Genomic DNA, 24982 nt, shown 5'->3' with positions numbered 1-24982 from the left:
AGGCTTTTGATATTTTAGATGCCTTTTTTCTGTTGCGAAAGTTAGAAAACTATAGGTTCAAGCAACCTTATTAAAAAATATTTTTCTTTTACATTATCAACTAGAGCTCTTAAAATACGTGTCACGGAATTCACGTGTACACGTGAAATACATGTTTATCCAAAATACATATCCATTTTTACAATGGTAAAATTAGTAATTTTATGTTATACACTTGAAGTTTTAATAAAATATTAATAGTACAGTATTAAGTTAAGGATATACGTTTTTATTTTGGATTTTACACGTGACACGTGACACGTGAATTCCGTGAATTCACTTGTATTAAGAGCTCTATTATCAACCATCTTTAAAAATATGAGCTAATCCACCTAACTTCTTTCATTTAGTATGATTTTTTCAAGATCAATGGTACATTGGTTTCAATTTAAAAAGACCGATACTCCAATATCTGTAATTTAACCGAATTAAGAGTGTCACTCTTTTTTGCATTGTATTTTATTTTTACTGTCATATTGCTATTTAAAAAAGTCAAAACTTAATTTTTTAATAAAAAACGTTACAAAAGTAATTTTAACATGAATAAATACTATCGATATTAAAATTTAATTTAGTCTCTTATTAAAAATATAAAATGAGTAAGTATAAATAATGACAAATTTATTTATTTGTGGGCGTATTTTTATGTATTTCGAATATAGTTATATTTTCAGTATTCTTGAAATAAATAATCACACGAATATGATAACTATTACATTACTGTTTTATCGGGTGTTCTGTTAAATAAAACACAACTTGGGAATCATTGGAATACTTAAATCATACATACATAAATACATAAATGATTTATCGCAAGCAGCTTATCCAATTAATTGCATAAAGTTCGTAGATTTTAAATAATGCTTTGAGACAAAATAGTAATAATAAATGCATGAATACATTCAAATGTTTAAAAATCGAATGATTATGTTTACTTTATTGCGCAATAAAGCGCCAACAAAACAACGCAATTTTAATAATATATTAATAACGGTTTGTAATATGGATTGCTTTGGTAAATGTTAAACGTCATTGTAATACGTTGATAAAATTATAATACTACTATTATTATTATTATTATTACGATGTGTGCTATATAAATATTTGAAAATGAACTCGTATACAATTAACTTTTTATAACGTGTAAATTTTTATGTGCAAAATATATTCGGATTATAATTTATAGGAAAATCGTGTTTCAGTAAAACTGAATACTGAAGAAAAATTGATCGATATTGCTTGAAATATTTTATACGTAGGTACATGCATCAATAAGAAAATAAATTACATTTAAATACTGTTAATATAGTACACATAAAACGCCTGTTCAAAGTCCATAGGGTTCTGTACACACATCGGCCCAACATAGGTAACGATTATTACGAAACGTAATAATGTTTATGCCCGTGACTATTCGTACAAGGCATTGTTACGAAAAGATATAAAAACTGATAGAATATTGCAATGGTATGAAATAAACATGGAAGAAAGTCATTTCACGAAATACATAAGTAAACGCATATTGTAATTGCGCGCGTACACACACACACACACACATACACACACCTACCTACACACGAGTAAATGTAAAACCGACATTTTTATTCTAAACGATCAAATAATGAAATATCATTTTATTGTTTCTTAAGATACGTATGTAATACCAAGCCGAGTCACTAACCTTCATGAATAAGTAATGTTTAAAATCATGCAACTATTAAATAATATAATGGTATATATTATGTGTTTTCAGTGAACGAATTATCAGAATGGTTTCGTCGAAATACATGATGATTTTGAGTCAGTTAACAAGAATGTCTGTTTAAATCTGGTGTCTACATAAGTGCAACTTCAGGTCATGTAAACGTATTGTTTAAGCTAAACCACAATTATATCACGCTAATAGTTTTTATGAATGCACGATCATTCTAGTTTGACGGTAAATTAACAAAATATACGATCGTCGTGATTACTATAATTTGTAGTTTAAGCTAAAATGTGACAGTACTATATACAGGGGAGAGGGGAGAGCGCACAATGAAACTCGGACTGAAGTGAAACAAGGTAAATAAATAAGAGAAAAATCAATTCTAGCGGTTCATACCGATATGCAACGACACAAAACGTCGCACGTAACGTTTCTATTTTGCAGTGGTTCGATTCTGATTACATAGACCATGTTTATCAACAGTTCCTTTTATTTTGTTACCAAATTGAAAAAATATGATTTTATTAATATATAATGCTTTTTTTTTCAAATATTGACACTAATATAACCATTCATTAAAAATAAATATTCTATTAATGATAACTACAATGATTATACACTTAAAAACAGAAATACTTATTCAGATGAGATTACTTTTAAAGAGTTCTTTAAAACTTTAGTTCACGAAACAATTTTAATACTAAAAATAATAAATCTCCAGCTTCGATATGATAACTTTTGAATTCCGTAAAAGAATTATTCTATTATTAAACGTCTTACATTTTTGATTAATTTAAGTTAAAAATATATAAACAATCAGTAGTCATCCCTATTTTAAAACCAGGTGATGCTACTAATAATTCTAATTATTATCCTATAACTTTAATATTTAACTTAAATATAAAATACTAGCAAAATATTTAAAGTACTTGGTAGAAAGCAGTTTCAGCAGTTTTTACTTTCAAAATTATTATTTATAATAATCCATAAAGTTTCAGAAAAAAAATATGAGTACCAATGACACTGGAGATATATGTGGCTGCCGTGTGTTCCTACGCACTAGTTAGAGCAGCCAGTCGTGTTTTGCATTTTTCACTTCTTCCGTACGGTTTCTTTATTATTGCTCAAAGAACGATGGCACTGATATCTCTTTTATAATTTAAATAAAACGTTTCGGATATCATTTAAGAACCTAAAAATAATTTCTAAACAAGCCCTTCGAGTGCCATTTCGAAAATAGAGGATAAAACCAATATCTATTTTTTTTTTTTTTTTTGTTCTGCGTTTCTTACTAGACAGTAGCAGCCTCTTCTACATCCATTTCGATCGATTGTATGCGTCGAATGAATTGCTAAGCCTGTCGACTCGACAACCGTTGCGCGTTGGCTAGCTGCTAAACTGGACGCTCAATATTTTTCGAATGTCACAGCTCGGCCACCCTTAAGCAATATCAATAACAATACGTTAATTGGTTTATTATAAATGTATTTATTACTAACCCGGGGCAAAGGAAGTATAAGACATATAAAACAACTGTATACTTGTGTTGAAATAGACCAATTGATTAACATAACATCTTAGAATATTAGAAAACAATTACACAGTAATCATATTACAAAATACCACAAATTAGCACATAAATAATACATAGCTTATTAAACAACGCGACTGATGCAAGGTTAATTAGGTAAAGCAAATGGGGTGTGTGTGTGTGTGATACCTGTGAAGTCTTCCGCGAAGGTCATGTTATTCGATCACTATAGGAAACGTATTTGTTATTTCAAGTGTTACATTAGTTAAAGTTGTGCATTTGTGTGCATACATACAATTTTATCGGCGTGTACGAAAACATGTAGTCTCTGCGTTCACAAGGACAACTTAGCACGAGAATTTAGTAACCAGTCATATTTTAACGGACAATTATAAAATTTATTCCTTATAACATACAGGCACGCAAATATATGTACATTAATATATTGTTATACTTTTATCAAAACTAAATATAATGTACCCCAACGTTTATTCTAAGGTGGCCCTTAAATGTCCTTTGTATTGAATATACAACCCTAAAATAATACATACCTAGTATGCTTAGAAATAATAACAATACTAATAATTCAATTATAAGGAATTTAATCATCTACTTTAACACAATCCTGCCAAAGTCATTTCTGATATATGTACAATTATATTTTGATTAAGTATTATGATATTTTTCTTGTCGTTGGTTTCCGATTAGGAGCCCATCAAAAATATTCGCAACCCATAGATTAGGGAACGCTGATTTAATGCATGAATAGCGGTATATTTATGAACGGTCACTCCTAGGTAACTAGTCGAAAACGGTTTGAGAACAGGATATAACAGGATATTATTAAATTATCACGCAACACCCCGGTATGGTAATAATAATATTGCATGCTACCATTATTATTATCATGGTTGGTATTTCTCCATTAATTTATTTCTTTTACTATTTTTATCTACTTTTTATTGTTCCTCCGATAACATTTTACACACAGTGAAAATGAATACATTTGATATATCAAATAATTATTCATATCTATTTTTCGATTATTGTAAGCGTTTTTTATTTTGGTTTTTTATTTTTTCCACTAGTTCATTCCGTTCATTATTTTTCCATATGGACACTCGGGAACCGTGATTTATGCATTTCACTTGTTTTTGACACCTGTTTGAAATATTTTTACTTTTTTTTTTGCTTTAGATAAAACGACCCGTTGTAATATAATATTATCATATCAATATGAGTGGATACTACAATGTTTTTTTGACATACAAATAATAGATTTTGAAATTATTCGACATTTTTGCTATCCATTTTTAGGTCAATCGATATGTTATATCAATTGACCTAAAAATGCTTTAAAAAAATCACATTATACTCAATAACTCTCGATAAACAATAGGGTTTATAATACTGGAGATAAATTGTAATCGCTTACATAGGTAACTACATCAAAATAATTGTTAAATCAACTCTCTGAATAGTTAAATCGATGAAAATCTACATTAAAATTATAAATGGTTTACTTCTTGTATAGATAGCCTACTTAAGTTAACTGCTGTTGCTACTGCAAAAAAAAAAAGTCAATTTAAAACAATAAAAATTAAATTAAAAAATCACACTTTAAGGATTGTTAGGATTTACCGTTTTTAAATATTAACATTTTACTTACATACCTATACATTATTAAATTTGATTGAATTTTATGTAAGGAATGTTAGGTGAAATATTTATATAAAAATTAAATAAAAATATTGTCTCGTACCGAATCATTCCTGTATAATGGCGCACTAAAGAATAAGTTTCAATAAAAAAAAATTATATTTATGCAGTTTTAACGATTGAACGAATCAATTTTTATCCATTTCATTGACAGTAATTCGAGAACGGTATTTAAATGGAAATAAAAGTAAAATATGTCATATAATACAAACATAATACATTAATAAATATTTAGTTTCTATAATACCAATGAAAACCGTTGGCGTATACAACATAAACATTATAAAACTATTCTTCGTAAAAATTATTTGTATACAATGTGAACAAACTTATTTTTAATAATATCTTATAAACTTTTATGGCACAAAATCTACAAATATGTTTTGCAGAGAAAAAAAAAATCCATGAGGTTTTCCTTATGACCACTAGGCATCGAACCCAGATTTACACGCTGATAATCTACTTAAACGAAACCCTATTTCGACTTACCTGTAGCCACGATTCGAGATACTGACTGAAGAAAAATGGAAAGTATTTAAATTTTTTAACAAATGGACAACGGTCACATAAATAAAATTATTAGTTTGTTAAATATTACAATAGCATATCGTTTTGCATGGATTCATCAGTATTTAATTATTATTGAATCGAATAGAGTTTTATTTATTTTTATCGTGGTAAAAACAATAATAGAAAAGGTATAAATATTAGTTATAATGTATATTGATTCTTAACAAACATAAATTGTTAGATATTACAATCATTTTTCAATTAGTATACATGGTTCTATGTTGTTAAACACTGCTTAAAAATTTCCAAGCGTGACAAGATAGAATGTATATTAAAATGTGTTATGCAAAGATATAATTAATTTAATTTACAAAAGCCTATAATTAAAATTGTTTAATGACCAAAAGTTTAAAATATTCTTTATAAAAATTTGAATTATTATAAATGTATGGGAATCGATCTTTATTTATATAATTCAGCATTAAGTTGCTTTAATAATAGTTATAATTTTAAAGTAAAAGTTATTTAACATATCACTTAATTGTTACAATTATATTATACAAAATGTTTTTCCAAGTCCATAATAATGTAATTTTAGTAGTGTACATGTACATATTTTTATTATTATTATTATATATATACAATAATAAAATGTAAATGTCTTAAACAAAAACTTATGAAACTTACAAAGGTTAGTTAATATTAACAAAAAGTATTTTTTGAAGAGTATAATATTGCCTGACAAACCGAATAGTTATAAAATTGTACTTCATTAAAATAATTCAAATTACCTAAAAAATACAAGAATGGTATAGTGATAAATAATTGTTGATAATAAGACGAGATTGGGTATATTTAAATAATATAAAGTATTTTTTAAAGTGATGAATCAATGGAGGTATCTAAATTAACCTAACCAGGATTGACCTAAATTTCTTTAATATAACTTAATTTTGTATATAATTGACATCGGTTAATAATTTCGTGACTATAAAAGATAATGTAAGATTATGTTTGCATATAAAGATAATACTCATAATATATTAAATGTATCATTTTCTAATTAATGTATTTTGAAAACTGTCATTTGTATAATTTATTAATAACTAAACACAGAATTGTAATGGAATATTATATTATGGGTTATTCGGTAGTGTTATTCAACTTTGGGTAGTGAACATACATCGAGTAAAAAAAAAAATGTATTCAAATATAATTAAACAATAGTCCACCCCGTACATCAAATTTAGCATAATATAATGTAATAAAATCTACCAACATATTGCAATGTTAACATTTTCAAAAGCGTTAATGACTGGTATTTCCATAGCATTGTCAATTAGTAAAACGCCGAAACTTAGAAACTATATGAAAATACAAAAGTTAAAATTTTAAACACAAAGATTCCGAGCTTATGTTACGAAATTCTACAGTAGAATGCCAGAGAAATAGATTTTTGAGATGTCAAATTAAAGACAGGTTATGTTTGTACATAATCAGTCATTATTATTATCGAATTTTTGACGTACATCTTATTTATTCACATATATTGTGAAAATTTTTAAGTTATTTATTATACATACAAATTATATATTTAATTGCCAATAATAATTTTTGAGAATATAAAATGAAAATAAGTGAAACAATATTAGATTTGATGGTCACAAAATCTTTTAAATTACTGTTCAAACATACACTTTTTAATTCAGAAGCAAACTAATAACATAAATCACATTGAAAAAATAAAAAAAGAATTCCGGAATTTTATATTATACTGAAAGTTCCTTGTATTTGCTGGTTTAATTCTTGAACATTTTATTTATCTTTGTTTTTACCTTAAAAGTAATTCGAAGTTGTTAAACATTGAAAAACATAGCAAAATTCTACAGTTTTATTATACTTCTTGTTTTCACGCAATAGTAAACGTCTTCGTTTACTCAATATTTTAAAACTTGGAATGTAAAAAATATACGTAGAAAATGTTTATTTAAATTAAACAATAGGTATAGTTCTTCGAGATACATAAAGAAGAGGAGGTATTTCGGTGCACAAATAGTATTAACCAATTAACATGATAACACGTTTCGAGTTCGAGTTTTTATCGTCATCGTTAACGAAAAGAATATCAAATTTAAACAAAATTGGTATAATACGTACTTCATGATAGTATAAACTGTTATACGTAATGACTACATTGGTTTCCATCGCCTAGAAATTTTGAACAATAAAACAGTTTAAATATAACGAAAACAATAAAAACAGAGCGAGTAGCAATTATATATAGCTGGATGGTGAACATAGTTTTTCAGTTCACGTTGATATTTGTATAGTTTTACTGTACTTACTTATCGTTTTCCAAAATAAATTATTATTTCACTTTTAATTTAACACTTATACTGTACGTAACACGTGTTTTCGCATGTTTGTTGACTGTGAACAATGAATTCAGCGATGTGTATACACAAACAATTATGACTTCGTTTGTCTAAATTTGGATCAATGTGATCGAAAATTATGTTACCTATATCGGATGGTAGTAGCCAATGTTTTTCAGTTACGTGTTTTTTTCGTATTATTTTATAGTTTATTATTTTTACAATTAAGTTATATTTTTGATATGCGTCCTCGAAAAAAATACTATTTATATTATTATTATATATTATTATACTTATATTATTAAACAATCGAATTTCAATTTCCTAAAATATATGGTAGATGATTTTAAAATGGATTTTGAGAAGCTAGTTAGTATATGAACATTGAAAACAGAACAAGATCATTCCGTCACTTTATAATAGTCAATGATATTCGGTTATTGTAATTTTGAATAGCATTTTATTTTCAGTTAAGAGAAATATCGTGTTTTTATTTTCTTCATTTGGCAACCCGATGATTGTTTTAATGTCAGACAAAGATTTATACGTGGTGTACTAAATAATAATTGTCTGGTTATAATTTTACAATAACGCATAATAATAAAATACATTATAGAACGCTCAGAGTCCGTATTATTATTGTGAACAAATTATTGATCGTAAATCCATTAAAGTAGACTTTCAATGTTCTCATTATGAGCGCTATAGTTTTCTATACACGATGTACGTACGATATAGTGTACAACATATTCGTCTCTACAATGTTATATTCAAGTGGTGGAAATTCGTTTATTTGTTTCGATTTTTTGGTTCGATTTGGATGTCATTGTTTCGTTCTTGTATTTTCAACGACGATGTATTCGACAATCGGGCACAACGTAAGAGATATAGCGCACGCTGATCAATAAGCTAAATATTAAAAATTGGATTTCACTGCTGAGGTGGTGTACGGTCATTTTTGTAATGATCCGATCTGATCAGAACTGACTCAAAACGTTTTATGACGAAGTCACCTCTTGTTGCAGTAAATTACACGTCCATTGAAGTAAAATAAAAAAAACACTGTTTAAGTTATAAATTTGAATTTATTATATTACTGAGACAAAACATAAAGGTAGCCCGATAAGTTAACAGCTGTAAGTTTAACCGTATCGGTGTACTCTTAAGTATGGTTATATTTTATCTAATTAAGCATTGACACTACGTCCATATTTATACACAGATAGTCGGGCGTAGTGCGTAAAAGCAGTTTAGGACAAGGAAAAGACTCAAGGCTTTTCGTTGTTCTTTAAAAACAAAAATAATATTAATCTTTTAAAAATTTAGACGAAAATAACTATACCCGTTTAACTTATTAGTTAATATAACAAAAATAATATTAATATTCTTTCTATCTAATGTACCCGTTTAATATATTAACTAATAACCCGTTTCCTAATATAAAAGTATTTTAAAATCTAGTTGTTTTCGACAACGCTCAAGGAAAACAATTCAAGGTAAGGTTACAAAGTAGATTAAGATATGACGTAGTGACTTCGGTTACTACATTGTGTATGACATGAATAATTATTATATACAATCGTAATACGGCCGTTACATTTAATAGTTTACGTATGTGTTTTATAGCAGTTTACTGATACGAGAAAACTTTCGATCTCTTTAAAAGCTTTTCTCTATGATTTTTGGGATAATATTAAAGTAGGTATACTATATTATTATTCGAGTTCGTCCCGACGATGATAAATACAAACTTTTTGTTATTCAAAATTAATACTCCCAACAGCATGTGCACATGTTTGGCTAGCGTGAAAATTGAAATGTGATATAGTTACATAAAGTTATAAAACATAGTTAATGCGCACGCTAGCTGTTAATATTAATATTTATTTACTTTCGAATCCAGTTACGTGCGTGTGACTAGGTACCCATACAATTATGTATGCGTGTAAAAATAAACAAATAGTTGTTCAAAAGTTCTAAATTAAATGTTGTTATAATAAAGAACCTGAATAAAAAAAAAAAATCTATATTTACACATAATATACATATATAAAACTATTTGAATAATGTTAATTATTTTTTGCCATTTATCAAACGAACGATTTAATAATATGAATGTACCTAAGTCTTATTTAGTTTTTGTGTTATCACATTGTAGAATTTCACACTAAAGTATATCTACATAAAATAAAATATAATTTTGAGTAAGCATAGTGAAAAAAAAAAAAGCAACTATAATTAGATGTTATTGGTATAATGAATTTGTTGAGAAAGTTCGGAAAGGCGTTAAACTTCATCTGAGAAAAAAAATATATAAATGAGACAAAACTCACAAAACTGGACAGAAATATAAAAGTGTCCGCCGTTTCCGAAGCAACACGTTCACTATGACATCATTATGTAATATTTAAATATACCGGCCAACAAATGAAATAATAATAATCAAAATGATAATTGTACATACATTTTATACATAATTGTTTCATTATGCCCGTTGAACAAAAACGCCGCGGGAAGGAATCTTCCTTTCGCGAGAGGTACTCCTCTACTCCATGCTGATTTTACAAAACAATACTTATGATAATGATAAAAATAATGTATGTTGCTGTTCTGGCTTTGATGGATTTCCCTTCAAAACAACTTTTCTTAAAAGAATTAACTTTAAAAGGAATCAGTGACGATGGTTTTATAATATAATAATATAACCAACCTAAAAGGTACCAATCGGAAAACCTATTTAAAGACTTTAGAGTAAATAACGTTCAACAATTATTTTATCGAAATGCACTTTACTACATTTTTAAACTAAAACTAATAGAAATTAAACCAAAAATCTACAATACACGTAAGCCAAATAACATAAATATCCATACATTTAAAACATTAAAATTAAGTAGACATTCGTTCAAGTAGGACTACAGTTATTTTATAATGTTTCCAAAGAATATTAAATTTTAAAACTTACAACAAATATAAATTAATTAAAATTTGAATAAATAATCAATTTCATGAACATTTATAATTTTTCTTTTATTTTTGTAATTTCACTTTATTTGCATAAGAAACTCTACCTACACATATATATATTTAGTAATTATTATTCTTTTCTTTTTTCTTCTTCTATTTTGTTTTGTTTTGTATAACTGTCCTTTTAAAATTCAAATATTTATAATATAAAACATATGTAAATGTGTAAACCTGTTATATATAGATAATTAGTAACTCCAATTTCACCAAGACGAGGTACTACCTCAGTGGTGAATTGGGCCATTTTTTATTCCGGTAGTATTTTAGTTTATTTTATTTTATTTTAATCTAAAATATCTTCATACGTTATAAAGGTTTATGTAAAAATTTTTTGTTTTGGCCAATAAATTATTCTTATACCTTATACCTATAATATAATAATATAATACACTTATTACAATCATTAGGCGTTGTTTTCTTTTTTTTCTTTTTGTTTTTCTTTTTATTGACCAGAAAAATAGTTTTGACCTGTTTAATAAGGAATAGTATAAAAATTAAATAAGTAATATATAAATATTTAACAATTTAGTCTTGTATAAAAAGTATGTGATCCAATTCATCACTGAGGTATAACCTCGTATTGGTGAAATTTGAGTCTTTTCAATTATTTAACATTCGTAAAGTGTATGAAAAAGAAAGGGTAAATAAGCTGATAAATATGTACATACGTGTGTGAAGGAAAAACAAACAAATAAACAAATATATTTATAAATGATATAGCAATATAGTATACTTCACATAATAGATAATTAGTATTTTATGTTGCAGTAAGACTATACAATATAGGGGTGATTATTATAGATATATAAAAATGAAAAAAATAAGAGGTAACATCAAATTTGGTCTATAGTATTTATTAGCCATATTTTAATTAGAAGTTTGTATCATGAATATGAATATGATTTATAGTTTATAATGGTGTAACATGATACAAAAAGAAGATTTTTTTATTAATATGATGAATTTAAGAAATATTAATATAAATATCAATAGTTCCGTTTTTATTTTCGAAAAATTTAAAAAGTAAAAGCCTATTAGATAAAATAGATTTATGAATACTAGTGACCAGTAAATAGAATATCAGATATACAATCGTATCGACCAAGTAACTCACTCCCATTGTGTTGCCTGTATTTATTTTCTTAGTATCAGTAAATTACGTACTTTAGAGAAGGTTTTAATGAGTTAAACCCCCTCCAAAATTCAGAAAAATTATTAAATGTGTTTTTACAAAGTAAAAGTGGTATATAGATTATATAAGTATGATTATATACAAATTGAACTCTCCTCCCTCCAATTTTTATTTTTGTTCATGTGCTTGAATGCAATCATAATAGAGAATATGTTAAATAAACAAAAATGGTATAAGACAGAAATAACACTGGAAAGATAAAAGTGAGATAGAAAGAGTGTACCTAAGCTTTTAGAAAAATTTTGAATGTATTCATGACGAATTTTACTATACCTCAATTATAATACATTTTTAAATACATCTAACATAGGTTGTAGGAGAATTGAAAAACTGATTTTTCATTGTGTCAACAATGGTTAAGGTGGAAAAAATTCCGTAAAGCTAAGTTGACCGTCTTATCAAACACCCTTATCTATCATATTGAGTGTTTCAAAATGTAAACAACTATGTCAATGTCGTTTTTATCTAGTGTTTTCTCAAACATTATTATGTCGGTATGTTGTGCATCCAAACCACCACCGTGGGTGTACAACACTTCACTTTTAATTTTTAATTTTTTTTTTTTTTTTTTTTATACCAGAATCGTGATAATAATTTAAAGTAAAAGCTGCGATACGAGATAATGGGTATTGGTGAAGGAGGGTGATAGTAAGAAAATAAGCAGGGATCCACGTGCAGAGAAACAGAGATTGTACAGCGCCCCCGAGTCCGGTCGGAAATCGCAACAGCGTTTAGGGATGATTAAACTAAGTTTTCGGTTGTATCTTTATTTCCATTTTTACGAGCCTCTAGGGGAAAATTTCACGAGCGCGTTCCGTGAAACTTTGAGGTTTTTTAATCGGAATTTTTTTTTCCCCGTCAACCGAGAGAAAAACCTATTATAATACTCATACGACCATCATCTCGTTACCGTCATTGTGTGGTTGTTTGATTCAGTTATTTTTTTTACCGCTATCATTATCATCATCGTCGTCATCGATCGTCGACTCCAGCAACGCGGTTGTGGTATAACGGTATACACATACATACCACACAACTTGAAAGTATAATGTATACCTATGTATACGTGTGCAATATGTAAACACATATCAACATCATATTTACGTGTGTGTGCGTATGTGTGAGGGCAAGAGTGAGTTATATCATGCATGTATAATATAGTTGTTGGTCTGACATATGACTACGCGACCTCTACTACCGCACGCACGCCACCTCCTCCGCTGAAAATTTACATCATAATAAAGTCAGGCTGGCTTTGTGATGCACATACACGACATTTTCACAATTGGACACGACGCGAATACGATTTTCGTGTCTGCACAAGCGACCCACAGCCGGCGATCGTTCGTTGCGTAAAGACTTATCTGTTCATGCGATCTAGTGGTTAATTATACCAGACCCAATGTCAGTACAGTTCTTAGAACTACACCCCGTTTATGCACCATGGTCGCATATAATTGTTTCAAATTCGTTTTCCGAAGAGAAAATAATAACGAGAAAACATAACGCTCCGCCCGTGCGCAGAGTCGCATTTTTTCGCTTTATAGTTCCACAAATATGCGCAGATGAACAAATGTTATGGAAAATAAATCGTTATTGAAGATTTATTTATCATTATTCTAAATTCCTAGATAATATATGCCCGTTATACTAGTAAAATATTAGCAACGTTGTTGATAGAGTGTAACAGTTGCCAATACGTATTCGCCATCACGTGAAAAGTGTTAACTGGAAAATGTCGCTTTATTTTTCAGTCAGTTTTATTCTCACGTCCGCATTATTGTCTATGTAGACTTTTTTGAAACTATTAAGTTTTCAGTTCTAGGTCTTTTGCACGTTGATTTATTTTTAAAGTTTGACTATTAACAAAATATTAATAATTTTACACGATTTTATGCTTGGACCGAAAACATTGTTAGACGACGACAACATTTGTAACATTCGATGTCGTTTATTTTAAATGCATAGGTATAATATATCAGCGCAATTTCTAGAATTTAAGCTCAGCAGTGCTATCTTGGATTTCAGAACTTTTAGGATATATTAGGACTTTTAAGTTTATTACTAATTTATAATGAGCAAAAGGTTTAAGGAAAACTTTGAACTGCTTAAGTTTTATGCAACTTCTTAGGCAAATTAACTTTTCAAAATCCCATCCGTATTATACAATTTGAATACCAGACTTTGGCAAGAACGTCAGTTAATTATTTATTAATTTCCCGTGTTAACATTTCGTATTATAAAGGTCGGATATATTTCATTCATTTTATAAATAATTCTCCTATTGTAATACATTGTTTATAATATGACATTTTAGTGCAATTATTTCGAGATAGACATACTAAGTGTATATAAATATTATATTAATTATTCTATTACATAATATTTTTAATATAATCCATGCAACGTATTATCCGTATTATATACGATACCGAAATAAAAGAGAAATCAGAAACCATCGAAAAAACAAATTCAAATAAAATTATTTGAAACGAGAAGAATGATGTTCAATATGTTTCTTAAGAGTTTTTAGAACGGTATTAAGAGTAAACACTGTTTTTTAAAGTCGAAATATAAATAGGTATATAGTTAATAAAAGAGTTTCTTTTCCGTTTCCGATCTAATACTATAAATTTCTTTATTTACTTTATTATCCATATATCCGTAGAAAGCAAGGGACAAACACTATTAATTGTTATGTTATATATTAATGAATCATGCTACAGTTAGGGATCAATTGAGTTAGCTGTCACAATTTTAAAACTTACAAAATATGTATAAAAAACATACTACATACATACTAGGTAAGTAATATATAGTTAAACCATCAAGTTATATTTTTTTTAATTGAATAGTGACTTATTCTCAATCCTTTAAAAAATGACTTTACCAAGTTCAGCTTTATTTAGTTTATAATTTCAATGTAGTGAGGTATTGACCAAAGTTATATTTTTATATATTTATTTTAAAATCACGAAATAATTATTAAATGAGAAGAATTATAGAGGATACACAATGAATTATGTTTAATGTGTGCTTTGGTACATGCGTTGTGTACAATATATTATATTTATTTTTTTCATATGTAGTTATATTATTTTACTGAAAAGTAATAAATTGATCGTGTTGCATAAACATTTATAAGTTGGCGAAATATGTAATTATAATTTGATTTAGGACATCCTACCAATTTATGGTTATATGTCTAACAGCCACAATCATATCAACCACAGAACTGATGTTAGTTTAATGTCTTTAGTTTGAAATTTATTTTACATTAAGTTAATTATTTATTTTTCTTATTTACAAGAATTTATTAGGAAATTAAATGATTAACATTAGTATTTTATTTATTTTCGTTATAATCAACCATTCACATTGCATTACATAAAATACGAATTAAATTCATATAAAAATGAATGTATTTGTTTACATGTATTTAGTTTATACTCCTATCGTAATCCCGTCGAAATGAACGCTTTTACGGTTAGACGGTCATGGCAGTTTCATAACATATGATTATATGGAGTACAATAGTTCTATTATTTTAAAGGTTTCTCGTTGTCGATTACTCGTGAAGGTCCAAGATTTATCGTACACAAGACACAAACAAAAGCATTAAATCATTAGTGTTGACGTTAAATCGAATGCGACCAATACAATGTATCGAAACGGCCTCCGATCTTCATGAAAATGATTATCAACTATCCGGTTTTCAGTTAAATTAATATTGAATCGTTTTCGATGATTTCAAAACGGACTTGGTCAGTATTGTTGTAATCGACCGGAAATGCGAAATTATTTCAATTTCACCGGGTTAACGATAACTGCATGTACTCACGGCATACGACGAATCGGTGCGAATCGATAGACCGTTAAGGTTCAATCGATCAACAGCGGCGTATGACGTGGCGATTTTCGTAATTTGTCAAAAGCACGATGGAATGTCGGGAATTACAAATTATTTACTATTCGATAAATGGTCAGAGCGCCGGTATAATTTTTACACGAAAACACTAAGTACCATTCGGTGAATCATTAACTTCATTGTGTACCTGTGTGTTGTTCACACGGTGGGTTAGGGTTATCCACACACAGTGCTCGACTTGAGGGAGGACGCAAGGGTACGGAGTACCCCTACTAATTTTCAGAAATTTTAGCGTCCCCCTACTGTTATTATGTTATAATTATAATGCTTAAAAATTTTTGGGGACGCTCTTTTTTTTTAAAGTAAATAGAGTCCCCCTTCTTTAATTCTTCCAAGTCGAGCACTATCCACACAGATATAACCGTGATTTGAAGTTACTATCTTAAATCGTGGGCAAATATAAAAAGGAATAATAATAATAATCATGGGCAATGGAGGGAGGGGGTGCAGCCTTTAGCCTCCTTTCTGCGAACGCCATTGCGTGTAACGTTCTGCTCTTGGCTCAGAACTAACAACTCGGTTTTACTTTTGCGCGACGTCAATGTTTTCATTTCGTCCGCGTCGGCGTCCGTCTCAGACCGCATTACGCACGTACACTTTGTTCTAACACGCGTGCAAGTGAATCCGATTTATTTAGACGAGTGTTTCCCATCTACAGCCGCAACGTAATCCATACTCAAATAAATTTCCTAATCTACATTTCAGCGAATCACATTACGATAGCTAATATGATCGTATGGGATATGTAAGTGTGTACATTCGTAATATTTTATGCTCTGATCAAAATAGTAGATCTGTACGCGGATTACGGGGAAATGTAAATCGTTATGGGTATTCATTTCCTTCGAAATGAAATGCCGCCGGTAAATAAGACAAAAAATTCAAATCCGTGTGTCTCGCGCAAACGACGATATTATGCTGAGCCTCCGACCCGCGGACACTTTTACCGGCACGCGTACTGCAACACAAACCGCGATAAATATGTATTAGTATCGCACTCGGCTTGCGTGTTACGCATGCATACGTCCGACCTACGTGCGTTATGCAAATATTGTTTTAAACGCATACCTGTTCGACATTAAACGTACAAAAACGATCGTGTTACACCGTCGAAATCGTTCTGTAAACACATGCGTCGCACGTAACCCATTACACCGCCCGGCTGGATTACCGAAGAATCATCGATTGACCTCGGCGTACTTTCTTCGAAAACGTTATGGAACAACGTTGTACACATCAATCGACGTGTGTTCGCGTGGTTAAACGCTATACGGTCTACGTGCGCTTCACGGAGAGCTGCAACCGCTAACATGCATCTACACGACGTGGGTGGGTATAGTTTGATCAATGCGGTCGCCGAGGCCACCGTGCACGCGTTACCGCCGGTACACGCGTGACAATGGCCGGTGCACGTGGTGAGGGCTGTGGAAACACGACCGTGTGTAGCGGGACGGTGGCTCGCGCTGCACACGGAACTTCCATTAAAACGTCTAAAGCGCAGGGATCCGCCGCCGCAGCCATCCCTTGCGTGCGCGGAGCGAATGAAAAACAACCATTGTCAGTCCGGCAGAGGCCACCGCCGACATTGTATAGCACTTATACGTACACGCGGAAACGGAGTCGGGTGTGCGTAAAAACCGAAGAGAGATGATTGGTGTAGTAACGCGGGCCGATTTATTTATTTATTTATTTAGTTATTTTTTCCACCCCTGTTCTTTCACTCGGTGTGTGTATAAATGTACATGCGTTTGTGCGCGCGTATTGATTTTCGTTTTGTGCTTGCGGGCGCCGCGAATAACAGTGGCGACGCCGCTTGCGCGGACGTGGAGTATTAGTCGCTGTCGTAGCCCCGGTGGTGGTGGCTCGACCCGTCGACGTCGAGGAGTCTGTCAAGATTGTACACCCCTTGAATTATTAATTCTCGCGGTGGTAGCTTTTGGCGCTGTAACTCAGCTCTAACTCGGACGGGGGGAAAAAAAAAAAATAATAAAATAAGAAAACCGTTGAAAAGCCGACGACTACGACGACGTGTATTGTGAAAGGGTGGTGCCGGGAGGAAAAAGATATCTTCCCTCCACACACACACGCACACGCGCACAATGACCTATTCGGGTGAGTATAATTTATCTTGTTTACCGGCGACAAGTTTCGAGTCCGAAGAAGCAGCTTTAAACGACGGGACATTTACCAGTGGGGCGGTGGAGAGGAGTGGGGGAGGGAGTGAAAAAGCTGTATAAATGCGGTGAAAAGGATTTCGGCCGTCGAGCGAAACAAAAGGCGGGTATTAACGATCCGAGACGTTAGGTTTAGAGATGCCTATCTCCTTGTGCATCTCGCAAGTACTGCGGCGCGCGTGGTAGTAGCGGACATCGGAGGCAGGGGGGGGAATCGGTGCGAAACGATATCGTGCGAGAGTATTGCGTACCGCAACATAGCAACTACGACACTTACACGACGTGAAGAGTTGAGGGAAAAAAATGTTCGGATGTGTATGTGCGAGTTTGCTGATTTGATGTTGGTGGGGGGGGGGAGTTGTAAGGGATAAAGACACTGTTGATTGTCAAAAATTAAAGACCAACCGTTTTAGAACTAAACTCTGTCCATAACTGCAACTGTCATACGAATACATGTTAATATAGTCGTGTTGCAGGTATGGTAGCGCGTTTAGTCCCTACAAAACGACAGTATTTCTTTATCAGATGCCACCGCACAAGAACACACACTGTTTTTACCCTTTTGGCAACTTCAATATCTCTTCCATGCATTAACACGTGTCTATATCAAATGTACCTATTTATACGTGTTTTAGGTATGAAATATCCTTTGACCTAGAAAAGCGTTTAATCATCGAATAAAATTTTAGAGCGCGATAAGATTGCATTAAATAATTCATCCGAAAATAAATGTTAACAATCATACAACAATTATTAACGGTATGAATGAATATTTAAAATTGTATTGTTGTAATAAATTTAAACACAGCAAAATTACGTATCAATTACGCCGCGGTACTGCATCTGATTTTAATCGAAAGATCGTAATGATGTCCGTTCGTATATAACTCAAAACGCATTCTTGTTCGTGGGATTCATTTTTCCTGCAGTTCAAGAAACAGATGCAAAAGCCGAAATTAATTATGTACATAGATATAATAGTTTGGGACTTTTCGAGTAGAATAAAATACAAAAATATGTAAATAACATCGATACGTATAAAAGCAGTAAAACGGTATCGTTGAAAAAATATCCCATTGAGTACCAACCTTAGAATACGGGAACGAATAATTTTCCGAAACGATGTCCACATGAACGAGATAAAAAAAAAAAATAATCGAAAACCGTTGAAGTTTGAACTACTGTCAGTCGCAAAGATTTTTTTTTATGGTCCGTGGCGATCACGCATTGAACATTATACGGAAGTTATCGAATGCGATAAACGTTGTGCAATCGTCCACGTCCACTGAGCTTTTGATAATAATCGATTTTGGATCATTGGAAAATAAATGTTTGATTCGATTTTCTATAAATGTACTCGAAAATACTACAAGGCCATCCAGATGAAATTAATTATTTTTTTGCTATCCAACACACTGTAATATTTATAAATGGACTGTTCTTTAAAGCTCATTCAACTTTTTTTTTTTTTTTTTTAATTCCATTAGCACACGATTATAACAATATTATAGTATATCATTGTGTATTATTTTAACAACGCGTTGTAATTATGGTTTTAATAGACATCGATATCTGAAAAAATATAATGCAACGAGTCAAACTAAATAGTATTTTTAGTGGCTTATGCTCATTTTTAATTAATACTATTATCCAACCATCGAAAAACTTATTAACAACAATGTTTTGATTGCACCAACACATTTTTTTCCCAACCATTGCATGTTCTATTCAATCCGATGCTAACGGGTTACGGTATTTCCGGGACAGATAAAAACTTTAAACGTTTTTAAGACTATTTACTAAGTGAAGATAACCCATGGTAATCGCTACACGGGTAAATATTTGAAAGTTCAACGATCTAGATACTATTTATAACCATTATGGGCCAAGTACCTATTACAATCGTATATACTGGGCATTCCAGGTAAAAAAAAGAATAAGAATATGTATATCCGTTCCAATTGTGGTTGGTAACCAAGAACTGAGCCAAACGTTATCGGTGCACGAACAAACCATTGAACATTGATTCATTTTTAATGCGTGGTATCGATATCATAGTAATTTCATCTGGTCGAAAAGGAATTTAGATAAAAACGTATTGTACACGGTAGCAGTGCGGAGGAAAAAATAAAAAAAAAAATAATATGCATTTGAAAAATTACCACGAATCACACGTGGGGTGGCATTTACGACACAATCTAATACATTATTACTCTGAAAAAAATTATGTTTATTAAATACAAGTTATCAAGGAAATCCGTGTAGTAAAAATTGAAAAGTAAATAGAAATTATTCCTGAATAAAAATCACATATTCGCGTTCTGGCTACACGTCATGCTGTTTGCGATTAGCGAGCTTTACCGGTGCAACTCGTTTGCGCACAATTTAAATTTTTTACCTGGATATCGATAACTCGTTTGCGCACAACATAATCACTAAGTAACATGTATTTTATATTTTTAAATTTGGACTTACCTAAAGTAATTGAATTATCGGTACAAATTATCAGCACAAATTACCAGCATATCAATATCAATATATAATGATTTAAAATAATCGTCGTGTATTAGGAAAGCGTAATACTTTTAAACAGTCGTTCGCCAGAAAGCTGTACTATAACTACTAACTGTATTGACTATGGATATCGAAATTTGTGATGTTTTTGAAACGCGTCGAGGAAAAAAATGTTTAAACATAGAAAGTTATAAATTTAGAGAATTCCGAACTTTAAAATCTGGCGATAAACATTTTAGGTGTACAAATAAAAAATGTTCCGTAAGTGCTGTAGTTAGGTTAGTTAATGAATCATATAAAATTTTAAAAATGACCAACACGCATACCCATGACGAGTACGACGACCGAACAATTCATCGAGAAGTAGTAAGAAGCAAATTGAAACGTAGAGCTGAAGAGGATTTACATATTAAACAAAATAAACTAATACGCCGGGAATTGAAAAACAATGATAACTCTGAACATCTTCAATATAGCGATATGAAATTAATTCGAAGATCCATGTATGAAAAACGAAAAAAATCCTTTCCAAACATACCGAGATCTTTAGAAGATGCTAAAAAACAATTAATTGATGATCAGCATAATCTTACTTACAAAGGTAATAAATTTTCTTTCGTTAGTGATGATGAAAATATATTTATATTTACATGTAAACAAAATTTGGAATTGCTACAAAGTGCAGAACACGTTTTTGGGGATGGAACATTTTCATTCACTCCGAAATATTTTGTTCAACTTTATACTATTCACGTATTTAAAAACAATTTTTATGTTCCTGTGGCGTTTTGTTTTTTAAGTAACAAACATACTGATACTTACATCAATATGTGGAAAACATTATAAAATATATGTATTCAAATTACTGGTAATATAATAAATTTAAGCAATTTTCATGTCGACTTTGAAAAATCTGCGCATAATGCAGTATTGCAAATTTTCCCTTACTGCAAAATCACGTGTTGTAACTTTCATTTAGGGCAAAATTGGTTTAGACATATTCAACAACATAAATTATTATCGAGCGAGTACTTAAACAACGACTCAAAAGTTGGCAAATGGATGAAATGTTTTTTTGGATTAAGTTATTTACCTCCTGACGAAGTTTCTGATGGATTTTGTGATCTTATGTCGATAGCACCAAGTACTACGTCTAGTAATATTTCTATATTTTCCGATTATATTTTAGAAAATTACATTGCATCGGACAGCAATTTTCCTCCAACATTATGGGCTTGTAAACCTACTAATAATCCTAAGACTACTAATGGTGCAGAGAGTTATCACAAACAATATAACAGTCAGTTTTACTCTGCTCATCCGCACATACATCAAGTAATCGACGTGATTATTGAAATTCAAAGTGACACTGATTTAAAAATTAATTCAATAAACAATAAAATCATAAATTTCAAAAGAAAAGAGATAATTAATAAGGAGATACAATTGGAAAACATTTGGAATGAATATAAAAATAATATTATTAATCGTTTAACTTATATAAAGAAAATCGGACTTAAATGCCACCATTCTAAATTAGTATAATTTTATAACTAATAGACTACTATTATTACTTATTAAACCTACAATGCATGTTTTTTAAAATATTTTAATTTTTGTAATATTAAATTAATAATTGACAATATTGTTTACGCGTATAATCATTGACGTTATTATTACTTTTATCTGTATTATATTGTTGTATATATATCTTATTCTCGCCAATATCTGGTCGCTCGATGATAAATTATATAATAAATACTTAGAAATGCAAAATAGTTAAATCTTAATTTATATATTATTTTTTTTTATATACAATATGCATGTATATTATTATTTTATACAGTCTATTAATTAATTAAAATTAAGCAAAAGAAAGGAAATATGCTCAAATGATTTGTACCTTTATTATTTAAACCTAAAATATGTGTGCGCAAACGAGTTGTGATTTTGTGCGCAATCGTGTCGTAAAAAAGGTAAATGTGCGCAAACGAGTCGCACCCAGTTTTACAATCTCAATTAACTTACAGCCGGCACTTTCGAAAGATGCTTCATTACGATGATAACGGTTGGTCGGTATAATATAATTACACGCATGCTTGTATATTTTTATAAACAAGTATAGGGTTTGTAGTAGTGTCGTTGGCGATGAGGTAAAAAATTCAAACGCGTATAATCATCATTTTTTGTCTTTTCTGAAAAACATATCCGAGCCAACCGGAACGTATTGAAATGGCCGAATAGCTTCGTGTATATTTTGCCATCAAAATATTAACGTTCGTTGCATTTCATGGCCGAACCCTAAATACCATAGCTGTTCTTGTATTGAACGCAATAATTACGATTCGTTTTGGGCCAAGTCCTTTAGGTCAGCCTTTGAACAGTTCGTTATTTTTTTTAACACACTAGAAAAATACAGTTCAAACCCGCGTTAGAACGGACCGATTTAATCAAAATACCTAAATTATATCTATCCTACGTGTTAGAATGATTTTATAACACTATATATGTACCGGATTAGACCTTTATTTTCTTAAATAGACCATCAAAAAACATAGACTTTAACTATACAGTAACTGGACCGATCACTTTCAAACCACAGACGTTTTTGAGAATTTTTTTATAAAAATACTGAATGGATTGAAAAGTTTTGGACTGTTCTAGACCTGAATCTTGTATTGCAGAGAAAATGTGAAAATTTTTAAATAGGGGCTAATATACGGAAAATGTGCACTCGTCGATATCGAATAATTCTGCCGGACAGACTATAGCAAAGACAACCAACGAATGGTCTGAGCGGTGGCTACTGTACAGTAATCGACTATTAGTCGTCGGCTCATTGAACTACACGGGGCCGTGGAAAAACGACGAGGAGGATAGGGATTATTTGATGAGGGTATGTAAGGGTTCTTTTATATAAAGAAATCAACGTGTGGGCGTGTATGCACGTGTATATACATGAAAATTCTATACATACTTTCACACGCGTGTAATGTTTTATATATATATAAATTTGTGTGTGTGTGTATAATCAGATGAGGTATTTTTTCCACTACCAAGTGGTGCGTTTGTGTATGCGTGTATTATGGCGGTAGTGTTAGTGGTAGGATCCTTCCCTGTTCGACGTTTGATCGTTTTTAAACGATTTAGGTTAGCGCATTCTCTACCGTTGCCTACGCTTCTGCACAAACGTCGCTTATCGCCTGCCAGTCATTAAGAGATCGGCGTTGCAGACAAAAAAAAAAAAAAAGTACACGAACGGGAGTTTGGTGGTGGGTAAAAAATGGATTTAACCTACCCAGTCGCCCGTTTTAAACGTCGCTTATCGGATGCGAAAAGAAATAAAAAAAAAAGGTTAGTTTTAATTTTTTTTTTCCCATTTTTTTTTTTTATACATTCAATATTATCTATATGTGTATAGATTATAGGTATTATACGATATACACGTACACGTATTGTGTCCCGAAATTCCGTCCGTGATATTATTTACGTACGTGTTTTTAAAAAATATTCGAACCGATATCGTAGTGATATTTTCGGAAACAAATTATAATTTTTAATCGCGTTCCCCAAAAAAAAAAGTACAGCGTCTGCGACTCGAACAGTTTTCATTTACTGTTTATGTTTTGCGTACAAACGGACCCAACTTACTATTTACATTTGCATTATAATTGTTTCGTTAGTGTTTTATAATAATATTATATTCTGTTATAACCTAACCGATTCGCAGTAGAAATTACCGAGAAATAACACGTAAAGAAATACTACGTATATCCGTAATATCCGTATATAATGGGTATAGATACTAGATAGTACCCATACTATATTACTATCGTATACCACTTGACCCAATTTAGTTCACAACCAATATACTTTTGCTAGGTACGGTTATCGCGTTTTCAGTCTTGATTAGATATTAAGTCGAAAGTTAGATTGCATTTGAAGTTTCCTTTTAACTAATTGAATGGTCCAATTGCTTTTAGAAATACACTTAACTTTAAGACCGCTCTTATTTATATATTTATTTTTTTTAGGCCTTAGAAAATAAAATATTTGTTGTTATTATTATTTGTTTTTTTTTTTTCATCAAACTAAATGTTTTATAAATTATCGCAGCGACGTGAAGCCGTGCTAATATTATTCAAACGACCATTATATTTATACAAATTTAATTAGAAAATATTACTTATTATTCGATTAAAACCTTCATTTTTTTCTTATGGTGATATATAAAATGATAATATTCTAGTTTGATTTAGTTAGTC

At 30.6% G+C, this 24982-nt stretch overlaps 1 protein-coding gene and 1 pseudogene across 11 annotated transcripts in view; one reads left to right on the top strand and one right to left on the bottom strand.

Moving 5' to 3' along the window:
• The window catches only part of LOC112680628 (amphoterin-induced protein 2), a 355883-nt gene that overhangs the window by 160969 nt on the left and 169932 nt on the right, over nucleotides 1–24982 (bottom strand). The window contains exon 1 of one of the 11 annotated variants that reach the window (XM_025550792.1): nucleotides 3040–3160. The exons of the other annotated variants lie outside the window; for them this stretch is intronic. The gene's annotated coding sequence lies outside the window, so the exon portion shown is untranslated. Of the gene's footprint in view, nucleotides 1–3039; nucleotides 3161–24982 lie in introns of those variants that run through there. 11 annotated transcript variants of the gene reach the window in all.
• Nucleotides 21546–22262, top strand: LOC112680623 (annotated as a pseudogene).

This window comes from Sipha flava, unplaced genomic scaffold (genome assembly GCF_003268045.1).
Source record: "Sipha flava isolate LNK unplaced genomic scaffold, YSA_version1 178_pilon_pilon, whole genome shotgun sequence".
NCBI lineage: Eukaryota > Metazoa > Arthropoda > Insecta > Hemiptera > Aphididae > Sipha > Sipha flava.
This window is presented reverse-complemented; position numbering and strand designations above follow the sequence as displayed.